At 40.3% G+C, this 18,934-nt stretch overlaps 1 protein-coding gene across 5 annotated transcripts in view; it reads right to left on the reverse strand.

Moving 5' to 3' along the window:
* The window catches only part of FOXP2 (forkhead box P2), a 632,418-nt gene extending 615,107 nt beyond the window's left edge, over window positions 1-17,311 (reverse strand). For all 5 annotated transcript variants that reach the window (XM_065939060.1, XM_065939065.1, XM_065939064.1 and 2 more), the window contains exon 1: window positions 17,011-17,311. The gene's annotated coding sequence lies outside the window, so the exon portion shown is untranslated. The remainder of the gene's footprint in view (window positions 1-17,010) is intronic.
* Window positions 17,312-18,934: the final 1,623 nt, after the last annotated feature.

Here is an 18,934-nt window from a genome sequence, read left to right on the forward strand (position 1 = left end):
ACGTTAAATAAGCTCAGGTATGCAGAACCACTAGGTTAAAATTTTAAGGTGTCTAAAAAGCAGCTTGTATATGTTATTACTAAACTATACTTGATAACCTTGAAAGAGTTACAAACAAGAGAAGAGCAGATGTAACACATAAGAGGGGACAAATGTTATTTTATTTTTTGAAGGTAAAAGGATTCTAGGAAATGAAGATCAGTGATCTTGACATTATTCCCCAACAAAATTCTACAACAGGTTACTAAACAGATGGTTTGTGAGCACTTACATTTAAAAAAAAAAAAAAAGCCTGCCATGGATTTGTTAAAAATAAGTCATGCTAAACCTTGTTTCCTTGTCTCACATGTTATTAGATGAGAGGATCAAAGAAATGCACTGGCTGTACAATGCCTGGACCAAGAAAGTATGAAGTAAGTCTTTCTTGGCCAACTGTTAAGTCCATTTCCCATGTAACTTTGGGGGAAATTCTGGGATCAAGAGGCAAATATCATAGATCGGTCAAGTTTCTGCATGTTTTATGAACAGAGGCACTGACAGCCTTTGTTCTAGACTATCTTTCCCATGGATGTCTGTATACCAAATTGCCTTTGAGGATCCATAATACCTTCCTCTGAACAAAAGGAAGGTTTGCTCATAGCCCATTATAAAAGATCAGAGTTCCTAAACTTGCAGTTCCTCATCTGCAATACAGAGTGATACAGAGTGCACAGCATGGACTTGGGCCACTCTGTGGCGCCCCTGATGGACTTATGGGTGCATGCATGCTAAGCCGCTTCAGTCATGTCTGATCTTTGAGACCCTATGGATCATAGCCTGCAGGCTCCTCTGTCTATGAGATTCCCCAGGCCAAAACACTGGAGTGGCCTCCTCCAGGGGATCTTTCCAATTCAGGGATCAAACCAGTGTCTCTTACATCTCCTGCACTGGCAGGTAGGGTCTCTACCACTAGTATCAATCCCCGGTCTCCTGCACTGCAGGTTGATTGACCCTCTGAGCCACCAGGGAAGCCCCGGAACTTGGGGGAAAAGGAACCAAAGCAAGCATAAGGTTCCTGCGAGTAATAAAGTCCTTTGTCTTCTATAACGGTCCACAAAATAGTGTCTGACTAATTTGTTACCATGCAAGTAAGGAAAAATCTCAGATACTTCACAGTTCTGGACAACCTGACTCAGCTTTGCCATTGGTAAAATGGGGAAATAATAGTATAAATCCTAATAAAGACAGTATGAAAAATAAATTAATTCACACACAAATTTCCTAGAAAAGTATCTACTGCTTAATAAATATTAGCCATTATTATAATGACACTTATGATTAATTTCAGATGTATACCAGTCGGTAATCCAAAGGATTAATGACAAATCAAGAGTTCCTACTCACTGAGTTTAGAAAAGGCTCTATTCTTAACCTTGTTCTGATCAATATTTTCAAAAATAATTAAGTAGAGGTATAAAATGTATTAATCAAAATTATGTATGACACAATTGTTAACATAGATAATAGAACCAAGATTTCTAAAAATCTTGACATGCTGAATACACTAAATAATAAAGAAACAAATGTAACAGACATATAAATCCTATTTTTTTTACTGTATTCAAACTGATATTAATTGTAATTTACATGAAATGAAGCAACATTATAGTAACAATGTAACATGACTGAAAAAGAAACTGCCATTCGGTTACAGAAAAAATGAAGACAAATTTTCATTGCCTTCTGTGTTGGTCAGAACATATACATGGTAAGGTATTTAGCTCTGGATACGTTTTAAAGGGAAACTTCAGCAAAGAGAAGCATATCCAGAGGAGGGTAATGAGAACTGTGAAGGGTGAAAGAAATCCACAGAGTATATATAAAGGATAATTGAAGAAATGTGGCTTCTTTATCCTCAGAAAGGTTTATTGATTATAAAAATTTTTTCAGACATCTGCAAAGTTATCTATGTGAAATTGTCTATGTAAAACCAAAAGGTGGAGTTAGAAATAATGGCTAATTGATTCCAATTCAATGTAGGGAAGAACTTTCTATCAATTAAATTTTGTCAACTATTGAATATTACAATTAGTTATTCATTCATGTATGTTTTACAAAGCCACCAGCTAGGACTATGAAAATGGGGATTGCCTCTCTCACATGCAGATGTCTTTAAATTACTCATTTCTTACCTGTAAAAAAAAGGCAACCCACGGAGGATTTCTCCAGGCATCTTGTGTACTTTCATTCCTGTCTTGCCTCCCTGATTTCTGTTCCATTTCAGTCTAGCTGGCCTCTTCAAACTGACAATTTGTCCTTAGCAGCCCACCTGAGTTTTTGATTTGAAAGTGAAAGTTGCTCAGCTGTGCCTGACTCTCTGCGACCCCAAGGACTACACGCCATGAAATTCTCCAGGCCAGAATACTGGAGTGGGTTGCCATGCCCACCTCCAGGGGATCTTCCCGACCCAGGGATCGAACCTGCATCTCTTATGTCTCCTCATTGGTAGCTGTGGGAATACTGGTGAGGGTAGTCATTCCCTTCTCCAGGGACTCTTCCCAACCCAGGGATTGAATCCAGGTCTCCCGCATTGCAGGTGGATTCTTTACCAGCTGATTCACAAGGGAAGCCCAACGTTTTGATTTACCTCTCTGATTATATTATTTTCCACACACTGCAGTCCATAAGCCATCTGACATGGGCCCTTGGGTAACAAACCCATCTCCCACCTGATTTGGAAGGGAGAACAAAAATTTAATTTATTATCTCAAAGGTTTCAATTCTTGGATTCTTGGATTCATCTTACTTCTTTTTCCATTTACATATGGTGGGTGATCAGTAATCAATGAATAAACGAGTAAGTGACTGAATAAATGAATGGGTATTATCAATCAACTGATAATGAGCTGCTTCTTCTCTAAAAGCTAACTACCTGAATGGGCTGTACATCTCTCACCTTGTCAAACAGATGAAAAGTAGTGAAAAGAACAACAAACACCTATGAGAACAAAGGAAAGAAGTATGAGAACAAGAGAAACTAAGGGTGGAAATAGAAGTGAGAGTAGACAGCTATGGAGGGGACCCCAAATTATTCTCAGAAAAGATCAAATAGTAAAGTCTCTAGTTCTTAAGCCAAGCCAATTTATAAGTCAAAATAAAATGTTATAATCTATAAAATAAACATACTTGAATAAGAAATGAGAGAATTATAAACTCCTAAGAAATTATGATAGGAACAAGTGACTACATTCTCACGAAGGCAAAACTGATATACACAACAATTTGATGAATCTCAAACGCATTAGGCTAGATGAAAGAAGCCTGCCTCTGAAGGTTACATACTGCATGATTAATAACACAGAGTTGAATATAATATGTACATATAGATATAGTATATACATATATATTATACATGAGTATTTTATACAATTTGTATAAATACATTATACAAGAGTCAGACAGGACTGAAGTATTATATACAGGTATATAATGCATATATACATATAACACTTCTCTGTCCAAGGGATTCTCCAGGCAAGAATACTGGAGTTGATTGCCATGCCCTCCTCCAGAGGGGCCTCCCAACCCAGGGGTTGAACTTGAGTCTCTTATGTCTCCTGCACTGCAGGCAGGCTCCTTACCCACTTCCCACTGGGGAAGCCTTATCCTGCCATTTGCATCAACATGGATAGACCTTGAGCACATGATGCTGAGAAAGTCAGAGAGGCTGTGCTGTCTGATACCACACATAAATGTGGAATCTAACAAAGTCAAACCTGTAAAATCAGAGAGCAAAATAGGTGGTTACCAAGAGATGGGGATGGGGGGATAAGACTGATGTTGTTTAAGGGTACAGACTTGAAAGGAGTAGTAAATACGCCACAGACATTCACTACACAGTATAATGGAGACAGCAATATTGCACTGCAATTATGTGATGTGATAGATATGGCTACAATAGAGACCACGTTACATTCTGTAACATGGTGCACATCATAAATGTAAACAGTGCTACAATATCAAGTTCACTCAATTAAAAAGACTGTTACCTCTTCCAAAAAACAGACTTTAAAAAACAAAACTCTGGGGACAGAAAATAGATCAGTGGTTACCAGAGACTGCAAGATGAGAGGAGGTGTTGACTAAAATCCACATGAAAAAATTTTGGAGCATGATGGAACTGTTCCACATCTTAATTGTGGCAGTGAGTACACAACTATATGTTTGTGAAAACATACAGAACTGTACACTAGAAAGATGTGAACTTTACTGCATATAAATTATCTTTAATTAAAACTTGAAAATTTATAGAGCTTAAAACAAATGTGTAAAGAAGATTAATTAAAATACATTTTGTGTTGTTAATAAAGCACAATAAAATCATAGCAATATTTCCTTAGATCAGTTTCCCAAGGCAAAAGAAATAAAAGCAAAAGTAAATGAGAAAAAAATGGAACCTAATCAAACTTACAAGCTTTTGCACAGTTAACAAAGCCATCAACAAAATGAAAAGACAGTCTATGAACTATGAGGAAACATTTGCAAATGACATGACTGACAAGGGTTTAATTTCCCATATACGCAAACAGTTCATACAGCTCAATATAAAAAAAATGCAATCAAAAAATGGGCAGAAAACCTAAACAGACATTTCTCCAAAGAAGACATACAGATGGCCAACAGGCACATGAAAATATGCTCCAGGTCACAAATTAGTTAAAAGCAAATCAACACTACAGTGAGGCATCACTTCACAGTGGTTAAAATGGCCACGAAAGTCCAAAAAGTCTACAAATAATACAGAGTTCCTGGTAGCCTAATGGTGAGGAGTCCAGGCTTTCCCTGTTGTATGACCCAGGTTCAATCCTGGTCCGGGAAATGAAATCCTGCAAGCCACACATGAGGTGGCCAAAATTTAAAAAAAAAAAATGTCTACAAATAATAAATGTTAGCGAAGATGTGAAGAAAAGGAGATCCTCCTTCAGCATTGGTGGAAATATAAATTGGTGAAGTCACTTTGGAAAACTGTAGTGAGGTTCCTTAAAAAACTAAAAACTACTATATGATACAGCAATTCCATTCCTGGATATATATATTTGGAGGAAACCAGAATTTGAAAAGATACATGCACCCCAATGTCCATAGCAGCACTGTTTACAATAGACAAGACATGGAAGCAACCTAATCATCCATCAACAGATGAGTGAAGATATAGAGTGAGTGAGTGTGTGTATGTGTGTGTGTACACAATGAAATGTTATTCAGCCATAAAAGAATGAAATACTGCCACTGTAGCACATGAATGGACCTACAGATTATCTTACTAAGTGAAGTAAATCAGACAAAGACAAATATCACACATGATATCACTTATATGTGGCATCTTAAAAATAATACAAATGAGTTTATTTACAAAACAGAAACAGACACACAGACATAGAAAACAAACTGTGGTTACCAAAGGGGAAAGGAGGAGGGAGGGATAAATTAGGGGTATACAATTAACAGATATACATTATTATATAAAAAATAAACAAGGATTTACTGTATAGCATAAGGAACTATATTCAATATTTTATAATAAACTATAAGGGAAAATAATCTGAATATATAACTGAATCACTTGCTATATACCTGAAACACAATATTATACATCAACTATAGTTCAATTAAAAATAAAAAGATTACATCTGATAGTTTTCTTATCAAAAAAAACAAATTATGTCTGATATTTAAACAACTTTGTAAAGATGAGCATTTAAAATATAACTTGTAAAAGTAATAAATCACAGTGAAAGTAACAAGTAACAATTCTGAGAGAAAATTATCAGGATCATTTTTACAACATAGTAGCCAATACCTTATTTTAAAATGAAACATCAAATGTATAGCCAAATAACTTTGTAAAAATAATCAAATATATTTTCACTGTCTTATAAGTAGACATGTAAAAATAAAATAATCATTTGTATTCTATTTTAAATGTCCTCTCATAAAAATGTAATTCCAATAATAAGAAAATAAGCATTAAATGCTGCTGCTAAGTTGCTTCATTCGTGTCCGACTCTGTGAGACCCCAGAGATGGCAGCCCACCAGATTTCCCCGTCCCTGGGATTCTCCAGGCAAAAACACTGGAGTGGGTTGCCATTTCCTTCTCCAATGCATGAAAGTGAAAAGTGAAAGTGAAGTCGCTAAGTCGTGTCTGACTCTTACCGATCCCACGACTGCAGCCTATTGGGCTCCTCCATCCATAGGATTTTCCAGGCAAGAGTACTGGAGTGGGTCGCCATTGCCTTCTCCGGAGCAGTAAATATTTTATTGCTTATTTATTCATAGCTTATTACCATATATTCTCTATTATTGTACATTTGCCCTTAAAATTTGATCTTCTATAGTCATAAAAACAAGTTGTCTCTCAAAATAAAAATAATACTTATAATAATGATGTTCCTTTAATACAATAATATGAGTAAGCAAGTACTTAGTCACATTTTAGCATCTAGCATCATTTCAGTCCAGTGGGAATGAGATTCTTCCAGGACACAATTAGAGGGATATCAAAGAGAACACCTATGTAAAATCAAATACCAATTAGAAATAAAAAGTTACATTGCCTTTCTTCTACTTGTGGAATAGTTTCAGCAACAGACATGCAGGACTAGAGACAGTTTGGAATTACTGAAAATTACAAAAGAGCACAGAATTGGAAGTCATACAAGGGCAACCTAAAAGCATAGTTTTCTGAAAGTAGAGAAATATTATAAATAGATCAAGAAAATATAAATCTAAAAGTACTTTCTTTGGGACAACACAAAGGCTGTCAAATGAACTTTATTTTTAGTTACAGGAGTATACATTCTCTATTAACAGAGGTCCCCAACCTCCAGAATCTAATGCCTGATGATCTGAGTTGGAGCTGATGTAATAGCAATAGAAATAAAGGACACAATAAATGTAATGCCCTTGAATGATCCTGAAAGCATTCCCCCCGCCCCACCCATGGTCTGTGGAAAATTTGTCCATGAAAATGGTCCTAGGTGCCAAAAAGGTTAGCTCTACAACATACAGCAAGATAAAATGTACTGAAAAATAAACATTTGCAAGCTTACATCACTACTAAAAACTACTGCAATTCATAATCCCCTACCTTCTGAGATGCAATCTGTAGCTCCTTATTTGTCTACATATAGGCTAATTTGTCACAAGGAAAGTAGCCATAATGAGGAAAGACACTACACTACACACGGGACGGCATGCTTCACGGGGCACGTACACTTGGTGTAAACGCATGCATCACTTGTCTCGGGGGTGGGGCAGCAAAGCAGCAAAGGAATAACTTAGATGAGGCTCTAAAGACTTTTCAGCAGTTCTTTGGGGAAGAAAAACAGATGTCTCAAGAAATGTGGGGCCAAACTTCCTACGTGGTGCACTGTATAAACCCTTGTGTTACTCACTCCCTTTAAGCCAAACCGCAGCAAAGACATGCAGCACCCCTACAGTTGGGAGTTGTGTTTTAATGTAGCACAGCGCACAGACTGGACCATGAGGCAGCCCAGCATTTTATGTGGGTTCTAAAAAATGTGTGTGTGCATGAGTGTGTGTAAGGTCCATTAAAAAGGAGAGCTCTAATTTTACAAAGACAAAGCTTATCAAACAGCTCTTCCAACTGTACATTTTATTTCTGGATTGATGCCACCAAAAGCTAAATATGTGAATGACCACAGGACCAAGGCAAGATTGTAAAGAAATGAATATTTATGGGATGTTAATGGTATGTGCTTCAGGGAACAGGATGCTAGGCAATTATTTATTTTTCTCAACCCTGGCATGACCAACTCCACATGCACTCACTTCTCTTCTCCCTGTCTCAGCATCCTGGTTAAATAAGGTGAGGTTCCATTGTTGACTGGGAAGGAGACAAGTGATGTGAAAATTCCAAGTGGGCTAAGACAAGCGAAGAAAAACACATTTTAACTGAGCCCCCTGGATTTCATAAGCAAAGATATTTGTGGTAATTTTTTGTTGGTTTTAATTGTCTTTATTTTAGGAATTATCTTTTTCTCCCAGTCATTCTTACCTGTGTGTTTATATTGTAGTAAGAGACAACCTCTTTACAGCTTCAAATTTGTCTTATGTACATCATAAAAGGTTTCAGTTGAAAATAACCTAAAAGCTAATCCAATCTATTTTTAATTTTGAAGAAAAAGATCCACCCAATATTGCACAATAGTTGAAAGTCAGACTAAGAAACAGAATGCAGGTCTCCTGGCACTCACTGTGGAACTCTGATCAGTAAACCAAGCAGGACATTTTACTATCTGAGATAATTATGCATTCCAGAAGGAGCCATTTTCATTCACATTCTAATATGCATTACCATTATCAGAGAAAGCCTTTAATAAAAAAAAAAAAAAAATTCCTGCTTGGAACAAGGAAAAGAGAGTACATTGGGACCTGGAATAGCCAGATGGTGACAAGGAGGGCAATGAGTACCTAAGGACCAGGATTTAAAAAAAAAAAAAAAAAAAGCAGAAAGCATAAGTTAGTAAGTTTTTTGAAAGGAAAAAGTGAGGTAATAATATAATAAAGCCACACCATGTCTTTCTTCAGAGGTTTTCAAGGACCACACATTCACTCATGGTATAATAAGATATCAGAATTATTCTGAAAGATCTCATAATTTGTCTCAAAGAGGAAAGAGAAACAGGGAAATGAGAGGCAAAGAGAGGCCTCTTTCCTCGTTATCAATAGTGAAGATTACATGCCCCTTTCTCAAGATATTTAGAACAAAACTGCTAAGCAAGCTAATACAAATTTTAAATATGTACATAGTATGTGAAAGAACTCTACAGGACATTAGATTTATGTGAATAAAATGTGTGGATCTGTGTGGTATTATATGGAGAGTTGTATCACTCATTCACCACCACCCCCCCAGCTGTAGATGTCCCAATGTGACCTGCACAAGCTAAAGAACAGGATTTTAAATTCAGAAAGATGGACTTTCCAACAAATCATAAATTCTTAACCTGCTGTGTTAAAGATTGATACTGTAAGAATGAAAGAAAAGATAAGTTATAAATGATGGTATACATGCCAATGCAATGAAAGTAAAACTATCTGTCTCATTATACTACAGGATAACAACAACATTCTAGATATAGTTTTAGAAAAGACCCTGACTTAACCCATTCCCCTCCCTCTTTCCTCACCAACCCCCAGAAACACTTTGAATGCCCATGTTGTACTCATAATATAACCATTAGAAACATCTATATACACTAATTATGCTACTCATATTAAGATATTGTTGTTGTTGTTGTTGTTGTTGTCCAGCCATGTCTAACTCTTTGGGACCCCATGAACCATAGCACACCAGCCTTCTCTGCCCTTCACGATCTCCTGGAGTTTGCTCAAATTCATGTCCATTGAGTCAGTGACGCCATCCAACCATCTCGTCCTCTGCTGTCCCCTTCTCCTCCTGCCTTCAATCTTTCCAGCATCAGGGTCTTTTCCAATGAGTCGTCTCTTTTTTATCAGATAGCCAATGTATTGGAAACTCAGCTTCAGCATCAGTCCTTCCAATGAATATTCAGGGTTGATTTCCTTTAGGATTAATTGGTTTGATCTCCCTGCAGTCCAAGGGACTCTCAAGAGTCTTCTACAGCCCCATACTTTGAAAACATCAATTTTTCAATGCTCAACCTTATTTATGATCCAACTCTCACATTCACACATGACTACTGGAAAAACCATAGCTTTGACTATATGGACCTTTGTCAGCAAAGTGATGTCTCTGCTTTTTAATACACTGTCTAGGTCTATCATAGCTTTTCTTCCAGATACAATGACTGGATTCTATGATTAAATATGTCAGTTCAATGGTCCTAAGCATTATTATGTTGAAGCACTCAACTACTGTGCATTTTTTGTCCAAAAGCATTAATATCTACTCAGAACTTTCAAATTAAGTTATATTCTCAGGTCAAGAATAAAAAAGAGATACAGAAAACTGAACTTTCAGCATACCCACCCAAGATGAGAGTCATGTCTAGACCAATACAGTAATGAACAGTTTCCTAAATATGGTATAGGATGGGTGCAAGATGAAAAAGGTGAAAAGGAATTTCAATGACACACATACACAAAATGGAACAATGATACAGACAGAAGTAACCTGCTGGACCTCCACAAAGTCATACGTTCCTCAATTCAATATTTAGAGTTCCTACCAAGTACAAGGCATGTTCTAAACACTGGATTAGAACAGTGCCCAAAAGAAAACTTTGTATCCATGGAATACACATTCTCATTGAGACTATAAATAAAGAAACAATCTTTTTAAAGGCAGCTGATAGTGCTATAAGGGAAATCAACATATGATAAAGGTGACAGAGCATGAGCAATGCTGATTTGTTATTTTAGATATGACAATCAGAAAAGGCTTCCACAAGGATATGTTTGAGCAGAGATTTGAAGTTAGTGAAGATACCTGAGGGCAGAGCATTACCGCAGACAGAGGAAACCTCTGAAGTAAGAAATAGCTGATCCCATTTTGAGGAATGTCAAGGAAGTCAGTGTCTAGGGTTGACTGAACAAGAGGAAAATGATAGGAAATACTGTGAGACAGAGAGCAGAGGTCAAATAAAACAGACTTTAGTAAGGTCCTTGACTTTTATTTTCAGAGACATAAGAAGTTGTTGGTAGGTTTATATATACCTTTCAAGAGTGACATAATCAGATAGATATATCTTCAAAAGGTCACTGCTACTTGGGAGAATAAACTGTTGTACCTGAAGGGAGAAAAGGGGGGAAATTAAGTAGCTATTGCATCAAATCAGGAAGTAGCTGATGGTCTACCTGATCAGACTGGTAATGAGGGGGTAATAATTAGGTGTATAAAACAAGAGTTTGGGGGACATAATTTAGCTAAAGTAAAAGACCTACTGACAAAGGGGGGAAAATGAAGACAAAAAGGAAATGAAGAGCTAGCTACAGGCATACAAATATAGATCAACCAAATCCTGGAACATAAATTTGGGTGAAGTAATGGTGAGGAATATTTTTTAAGGATGTTGGGGATCTTTTTTTCTTTTTTAAATGAGATGATTTTATGACAGTCTACATATGCTAAGATGTTAAGATATTTGGATTAGTGTACTATAAGTTTCTCCTCTCTATCTGCCAGCAAGAAATTTTATAAACACTTTCTCTGAAATATGTCTACCACAAGATTTTTTCTTACCCCCTAAAATACACTTTAGGAAACTTTGTTATTTTTTCCTTAAATTGAGAAAAAGTTGCAAAGTGGTAGTTCTGTATGTGTACCAAAATGATACAAAACAAAAATAATGCAAAAAAGAAAACTTTCACAGAAAATAGCATCATAAAAGTTGAGAAGAAAGAAAAGAAAGAAATGGATACCAGAGAAACTATGTTTTTTGCATTAGCTAGCATCCTTTCTTTGAGGAATTTAAAGTTAAATGTCCTTAACCTGTTTCAAAAAATTTTTATGATAGTTTCATGGCACAAATCTTTCAGACTTGTTACAAAGAGCTTTAAAAAGCAACACTAAAAACTTAAATTTTAAACCAACATTATCTTCCACAAAGAATATTTTAAGGCTTCTAAGACAGAAATCAAAGGAAATTGAGGAACATTAATAAACTAAAAATGCTGAGAGCTTTTAAACCCCTGGGGATTCATTTGCTTCATAGCAGTGTGCTTTTTCAACATTTAAATTTTATATGCTCTTGCTAATGAAAATAATTTGCTACAGCAGAAAGGAATGAAGATGTCAGCTCAGTATGACATATTTATCAATATAATGGAAAGGTATGTTCTGAAGATCCTTGATGGATTCCAGGGGAAAAAAATAGTGTACAACTGTTTGGGAAGTTGAATTCAATCAGTAGAATATAGTTCCAAGAACACATATTTCAAATATCAAGGAATTCAAAAAACTGAACTTGGACTCCACAGATAATTTGTGGACAAATGGATTTTTTAATAAAATATCACATTAAAATGCATTGATTTATATAAATTGAGGGAATGTAAGAATTCAAATTGTTCATGGAAAGGAAACTGGACAAATGATCAGATACAAGTCAATTTAGAGAGAGTAAACAAATGTTCACAATCCCAAAATGAAAAAGTATTAGGATTCAATGTGAACTATAAGCTACAAATCATTACAACATAAAGTTGTTTTAAAATGAAATAGGAGTGATATAAGCATACCTGATTTTACAGCATATTTTAATTTGGTTGCTGGACAAAATTTTGCCCAAATAAACAAATTCATAGTCACTCCAATTACAAAATTGATATTATGCACCTAAAAATAATTAAGCCAATACTTAACATTACAACTGATAAGACAGCAAGTCATTGAAGCATTTATTTAGAGAAAAAAAAAACAGTTGAAATAAAACCTATTACTGCAAATAAGTCACCCACACACACAAGTTTACTTTTTATTTTAACATTAATAGTGTTGGAACATAATAAATCTAAATTTTCTCTGAGGATATCTCTCCAGTATCTCAATATTCTAACATTGACCTGTTAGCTATAATATCTCTTTATATTTCACCAAAGTTACTCTCCTTTTTATGTATTTTGTCTGGAAAATTGGAGGCAGGGACTAGATGGAAATACAGGGCAAAACAAAGAATATATATATAACAATACATCAGAGGTAACGATAAGACAGAAGTAAATAGGCAAGTGGGAAATATCATTTAACAGATAGGAACACCTACAAGGAAAGACTATTCTACTTATTAGTATTTATATAATTCAACAGTAATGAATTTTCATATAACCAATTCTGGACTTTAAAAAAAGTAATGACATGTTTAAGCAACCCTCCTAACTATGCTTAGTTAAGGTGTTAAAAAATAGTTATGAGACAATTGAAGTAGCTAACGTTTGGAACAACTTCATAGGAAAGCAATGAAAATGACTTAAGCCTCATGGGGGAAAAAACCCAAAGAACTTAAGTTATTTTTACCTGATAACACTCTGAAAGTGTTATGCCTGGAGTCCAAGTATTGAATATGTTAAGAGATAAATGTCCATGTCATCCAAAAAAAGAAGAGACATTAACTATGGCATACAAAATTCAAATTACTCATTAAACTATCTGTGGACCATAAGCACTGGAATTTGTTTAAGTAAAGTTTCAAGCACCTGGATTATTTTTTCAGAAGGCTTAAGAAGATAAACAACAATCTTTCTGGGTTGGATTTGATCAAATTTGTTAGAACTCTATGAATTAAGGACTACATAAATAAAGTTATTTTCAAAAATCTATGCAAATCTTAAAATCTCATTGGGCCTAGGTTAAGAAATAAACTTTCTTTTATCAAAGGGCAGAATGAATCTGGGCACTGGTTAGAACATTTTAGATCCATTCATTTATCACTGAGAGTACCATGATCTATCACAGAGTTAAAGAAAAAAATAACTGTGCCATGAATTAGTATTCAGTAATTATAATGAAATTAACATCATTTTGGAATTCAACAGTGATTTGTAACATTGTTTAGCAACACTCTTGCCAAGAGAACTTCTTTGAGTCTGTGATCTCTCTGACTTAACTGAGAGACAGAAATACATGACCATTTCCATCATTCCGTTTTCTATCAATATTGTAACTAATAATTGATCTAACATAGGAGTGTCAACACAGAATGATAAGGCAGAGCAACATAAATCTTTAAATGTATCACAAATAATATCTCTTTTATGTAATTAAGTACCATATCCCTCAGCATGTTCTCTTAAAATAAAATGTCTGGTAAATTTATCTGGTTATGTTCAGTATTTTATTATATGCTCTATAAGTCTCAATCAAGCCATGAAGGCATTTTCACATATTTAAATATACTTTTCATAGAGTACAATTCTAATAGTTATGCAAAGAGAGTTGTTTTGTGCTTCTGAGTCTTTGCTTGTACAAAAGGAATGTAACTTCTCATTATAGGTTACCTGTGATTTTAATGTTCACCTTTCTTCCTAGTTTTATAATGTGTCACATACAACAATTTACCCCTATTTTAAGTTTATAGAATACTACAAGGATTTTTTTTTTTCAAGCAAACCCACTACACTACCATCAGTGCAAAGAAATGAAACTGGAATGACAGTTTACTCAGATATAACTATTAGTAAGTCTATTCACATCATAATGTAATTAAAGGTCTCTTTTCACTTGAATATTTAGTTGTGGAATTCCCATCACGCTGAATCCTAAAGTTGAGAAATTTTAAAAATAGCTTAAAATAGTTCATAATTGTTATTTGTATATATTTCCCTTTTTTTCTATTTTGCTATTAACTGTAATGTAATGGTAATTTAATAAACTATGTATAAAAAAGAAAAATTACTGTACTCATATTTAAACTGAATTTAAAAATTATTCCCTCAATTTTTTGTATTCTTGTACTTAAAAAGTGAACTTTAAGATGATCTTTAAAAATTGAGTGTCTTCTGTCACTTACCAATAGGGCTGTATCATCAGGTTTCTAATCTCTTCTTTAAAAGTTAGTAATTTAATCACAATTAAACATTTCTCTCAGTTTCAGATAACAATGAAGCAGTGGGTTTCTTAAAGAAGTACTGAAGTAAGCAACTACTGAACATGGGTCTAGTCTAGAAATAAAAATGGAAGGAAGGCAGAAAGGGGGAGAGGGAGAAGGAAAGAAGGAACCAGGGAGGGAATGACTTTAAAAGCTTTAAAGCTGAAAATGACATTTTACGAACCTAGTGATCATAGTGTACATAACTTCATACCCACTTTATTAATGCATACACAAATAAGTCAAAATTGTAAATAACTGTTTAGCAGTATTAAACAAACACTACATTTTTAAATTCCAGGACACTGAGAATGTACCCATCCATAACTCACAGTGACAGAAAAGATAAACAGGACTTTTGACAACATAAAACATTTCCTGAGGTATGCCATAATGCAAAATTGAAGATGAAAATATCTCAAAGCTCATCTTTGTTTAGTGTTGACCTCTAGCATAGCCGCTATTAAACACACCCCTTCCGTCTCCACTGAAGCCTAAACAAACTGTTTGAATTAGGAGAGTGTGCAAAGATGTGCCTTCCAGGCAAACTTTTGTTTTCCAAAAGTAAATCTCCCCAAATACTACCAGCTGGAAAACGTCCACTTGAGCTACTTGACACTAGAGCTTCACTTTCTCACCTTGGCTTACCTGCTACTACTTAATTATTCTTCTAAGCAGGCTCTGGGCAAGTTGGGGAGGTGGCTCTTTCAGCACTTCTGAATCCATGATGAATAGAAATACACACACCTAACACACTCCCACAGGTCTTCCACGCCCTTTCTCCTTCCCGCCCTTCTGAGCACTCGCGTCGTGAAAGCCTGGCCACCTGGAAGCAAACAGTACTCGAGGAACAATCCTCAAGATCAAGAAACTGACTGGATTTCAACATGTGGTGAGAGAAAATGGGAGGGGGGTGTGTATGGCGGGAGGCATAGGAGCACTACAGACAGCAGCTGTCCATTAAGTGGTTTAAATCTGCTGGTTAAAAAGCTGAATAAACAAATACACAGATGGGTCTAGCTCCTTGGGGATTCTGGAATTTGAGGAGCCTCCCAAGCGGTATCCAGTTCTGCCTCTCTCGCCCTGTCCCCGTGCAAAATGCGCGCGAGTTCCACTCTCAAATGCTCCAGACTCGCACGTGCCTTTCGCTCCCGTTGTTCCTAATTAGTTCACCCGCGCGCCAGGTGCTCTGACTCACCTCAGAGATTCCAGAGTCTGAGGACAGGAGGGCAACTTTTCCTCCCTGCTCTAGACCTACCGGAACACCCACGGCATGGGACAGGTCCCCGCAGACGCTAGCCCCCAGGTCAGGGTGTCGGGGCGCCTTCTGGCCGGAGGGGCGGGGAGAGGCGTGCGGGAGACACGCGGGCGCGGCCACCCAGTGGGTCCGGCCCGCGCCGCCGCCGCACGTGCGCCGCCGCGAGCGCGAAGGGGCGCCGGGCCCCGCGCTCCTCGCGGTCAAAGTCAACCCAGCGCATCTGCCTGCCCTCCGCTCGTCCGGGGCCTCCGCGGACTTACAGGTAAAAGTCAACCGAGAAGCCCTCCTTTTCTCTGAAAGGCATCTGCGCCCATCCCTCGTCCCCTCCCTGAAGAACCCGGAGGCGCGATTTCACCCCAAACCCACCCTCGGAGTAGGGAGACCTCGCCAAAGCGGAATAAAAGTAAGACCAGGACATATCCCGGGTGAAGCGAGTCCTGCTAACCGTGGACAGGGGAAAGAGCGCGAGCGGGGGCAGCAGTCGAGATGCACGACCATCCCCAAGTGTCACTAGGGGCCAGGAGTTTCTTCACTGGAGAAGCAGGAGTGTCCCTTCTCCGCCTCCATTCCCCAAGAAGTACTTGTGAAATGTACGCTGAAGTGTCTAACTTAGAGACGAGAAGCGTGCACTTGCCCAACGGAGTAAATAAAGGTCAGCAGTTGGACAATAAAGTATGTGCTTCCAAACGCCAGATGTTTTTACTGTTGTTTCTCCTCCTCGGGGCGAGGGGGGGGGGAGAAGAGGGAAGAGACAACACACAATAAAAATAAAAGTAAACAAACACATCTGCTGTTTCCACACACATTTTCCTCCAGCCGCGGTCTGGAGTGTCTGTTGCCGGACAAGGCAACATTTTTCGAATACAAAACTAAAAATCATCCGTGAGCCAAAGGCATCCTCCCGTCTCTCGACGCCCCCTTCCCCTCAGCACAAAGCTACATGAAAAAGAACAACAAGTGGTGATGTTAGGTCCGGAACGCGACCCCGATGCCGAGCCGAAATTTGACACATGTCACACCCGCCCAGCCGCGCCGAGCACAGCGACGGGGGCGAAACTTTGCTGCCGCCTCCCCGGGAGCAGCGCGGAGCAGAGTAAAGTCGCAGCCCGGCCCGGCGTAGAGGTGGCGGGGACGGCGTGAGGGGCGGAGGTGCCGCGCGCCAGAGTGAGGGTGAAGAAACTTACCGCGACCGGGGACGCTGGGCAGCGTCCCGGGAGGTGGCACCCGCGGCGCCGAGGCAGAAGCCCACAAACAACACACCCACGCGCGAGTCCCGGCAACTGCTGCCGCCAGTCGGGGCGCGCCCGGGAGGGGGGGCTGGAGGAAGCCGCAGCTGGCGGACGCGGCCGCCGCATAAATAAGCCGGACCGGCGCTCACGGGCTGGCTGCGCGGGGTTGGAGCCGGGGCGCAGCGGCCGCCGCAGAGCTGCACGCGCCGGCGTGTCTCGCGCTTTCTCGGAGGCTCGCGCTGTCTCGCGCTGCCGCTCCCCCCACCCGGATCTGTATGTGTGTGTGTGTGTGTGTGTGTGTGTCTGTATGTGTGTGTGTCTCTATGTGTGTGAGTGTGCGCTGGCGGGCGCGCGCAACCGGGCGCGCGCGCGTGTTGTTGGCAATGCAAACTGTACACACACGGCGCACGGAGCCGCCTCTTCTCGGCGGGGCGGGGTGGGGGAAGGGACGCCTCCGAGGAGTCTAAAGTACGGCTGGGCCACTTGTTTGTTTTTGTTTTACTTTGCCTTGTTATTGTTGACTGTTGTTGTTGATCCCCAAAGTGGTTTGGAACCAGCTGGCTAGGATGCCCGTCACCCCAGCCACCTATCTCCCCGCGTTCCCCCAACTTCTTTAAGGGAGGGGGAAGCGCGGCGCAGAATATTGTTCGGCTTTGCAGTGGAGCCTCCTGGCTGACGTCAGGTCCACCTGCTCTGTAAACAACTCGCCGGAGAACTTGTTTGTTCGGCGCCAGCTCTTCCCCCACCCCCACCCTTCTCCCCACCTCCTGCTCCGCCCCCTCCCGCTCGGCCCAGACGGCGAGTCGGGGAAGGGGGTGGGGAGGGAGGAGAGAACAAAACCTTATGCCGTATTGGCAAAGCCGAGTTGTGTCTGCTGCTTCTTGGCAGTCCCCAAAGTACGTCCTCTCAGCAGACGGAGCTGCTGGCAGATGAAACAGGGAATTCCAAGTGAAGTGCAGGAAGCCTCGAAGGGATCCAAAGCCCTCGGTGGCAAGGAGTTAAAGTACTCGAGAGTCAGAAAGGGAGACCCAAGCGTGCGTTAAAACGCTGACTGGCCTTTCTTTTCACGGTCTGCGCCTCTGCGGCCTGGGGTGGAGAGGCCGAGAGAGAGTCTGTCTCACTCCTCATTGTTGTCGGGCTCCTGTCTCACTTGGACCCGGGACTTCTCGGGCTTCCTCGTGGTCCCCCGGCCCTGGTCACCGGCTCGGCGCCGGGCTGCGGGCCGGCCGGGGCGGAGCTTAGAAGGAAGGGGTTGCCGAGCTGAGACTTTGGGGGTCTGAGGCTATCGAGACGGGCCTGTCGGTGACTGAGCGGAGCAAAGTAACCGGAATGAAAGGAAAGAAGAAACTGCCAGAACTGCCGCTCGCACTTCAAAGCCGAGACGCCGGCGTGGGGAGTGCGCGGGCCCAGCCTCCAGCGCCCGAGTCCCCGCTCTCGTCCGTGGGGTGTGCCTCGGCCAGGTCCCACGCGGGGCCGAGGGGAGGACGGGACGGGCCCGGATGGGACGCGTGGCCCGAGTGGGGGTGGGGGGCAGTTCAGGAGCCCGTATTCCGCCGCGGCTCCCGGCAGGCCGTTCCTCCCGCGGCTGCCGCCAGCCCCTCCCCTGGCCGCCGGCCACGCGACCCTCCACCCCGCCGCGTCCTCTGCGCGCCGCGGCGGAACCGGCCGCTCTGCCCGCACTTGAGTCGCGAAGCGCGGCGTTCCGAGAGGCGCTGAAACTTTCCTCCAAATTGCTGCAGCCGAGAGGCCGTGGCGCACAGACCCTGGCCCCAGGCTTTGCCCGCCAACACCCCCCGTGGAAGAAGAGAGGAGGGGGTGACTAAGGAGACGGACGAGCAGCACCAGCTTCTTCTGCCTTTGAGTCTTTTCCTCAAAGAGC

This window comes from Muntiacus reevesi, chromosome 6 (assembly GCF_963930625.1).
Source record: "Muntiacus reevesi chromosome 6, mMunRee1.1, whole genome shotgun sequence".
NCBI lineage: Eukaryota > Metazoa > Chordata > Mammalia > Artiodactyla > Cervidae > Muntiacus > Muntiacus reevesi.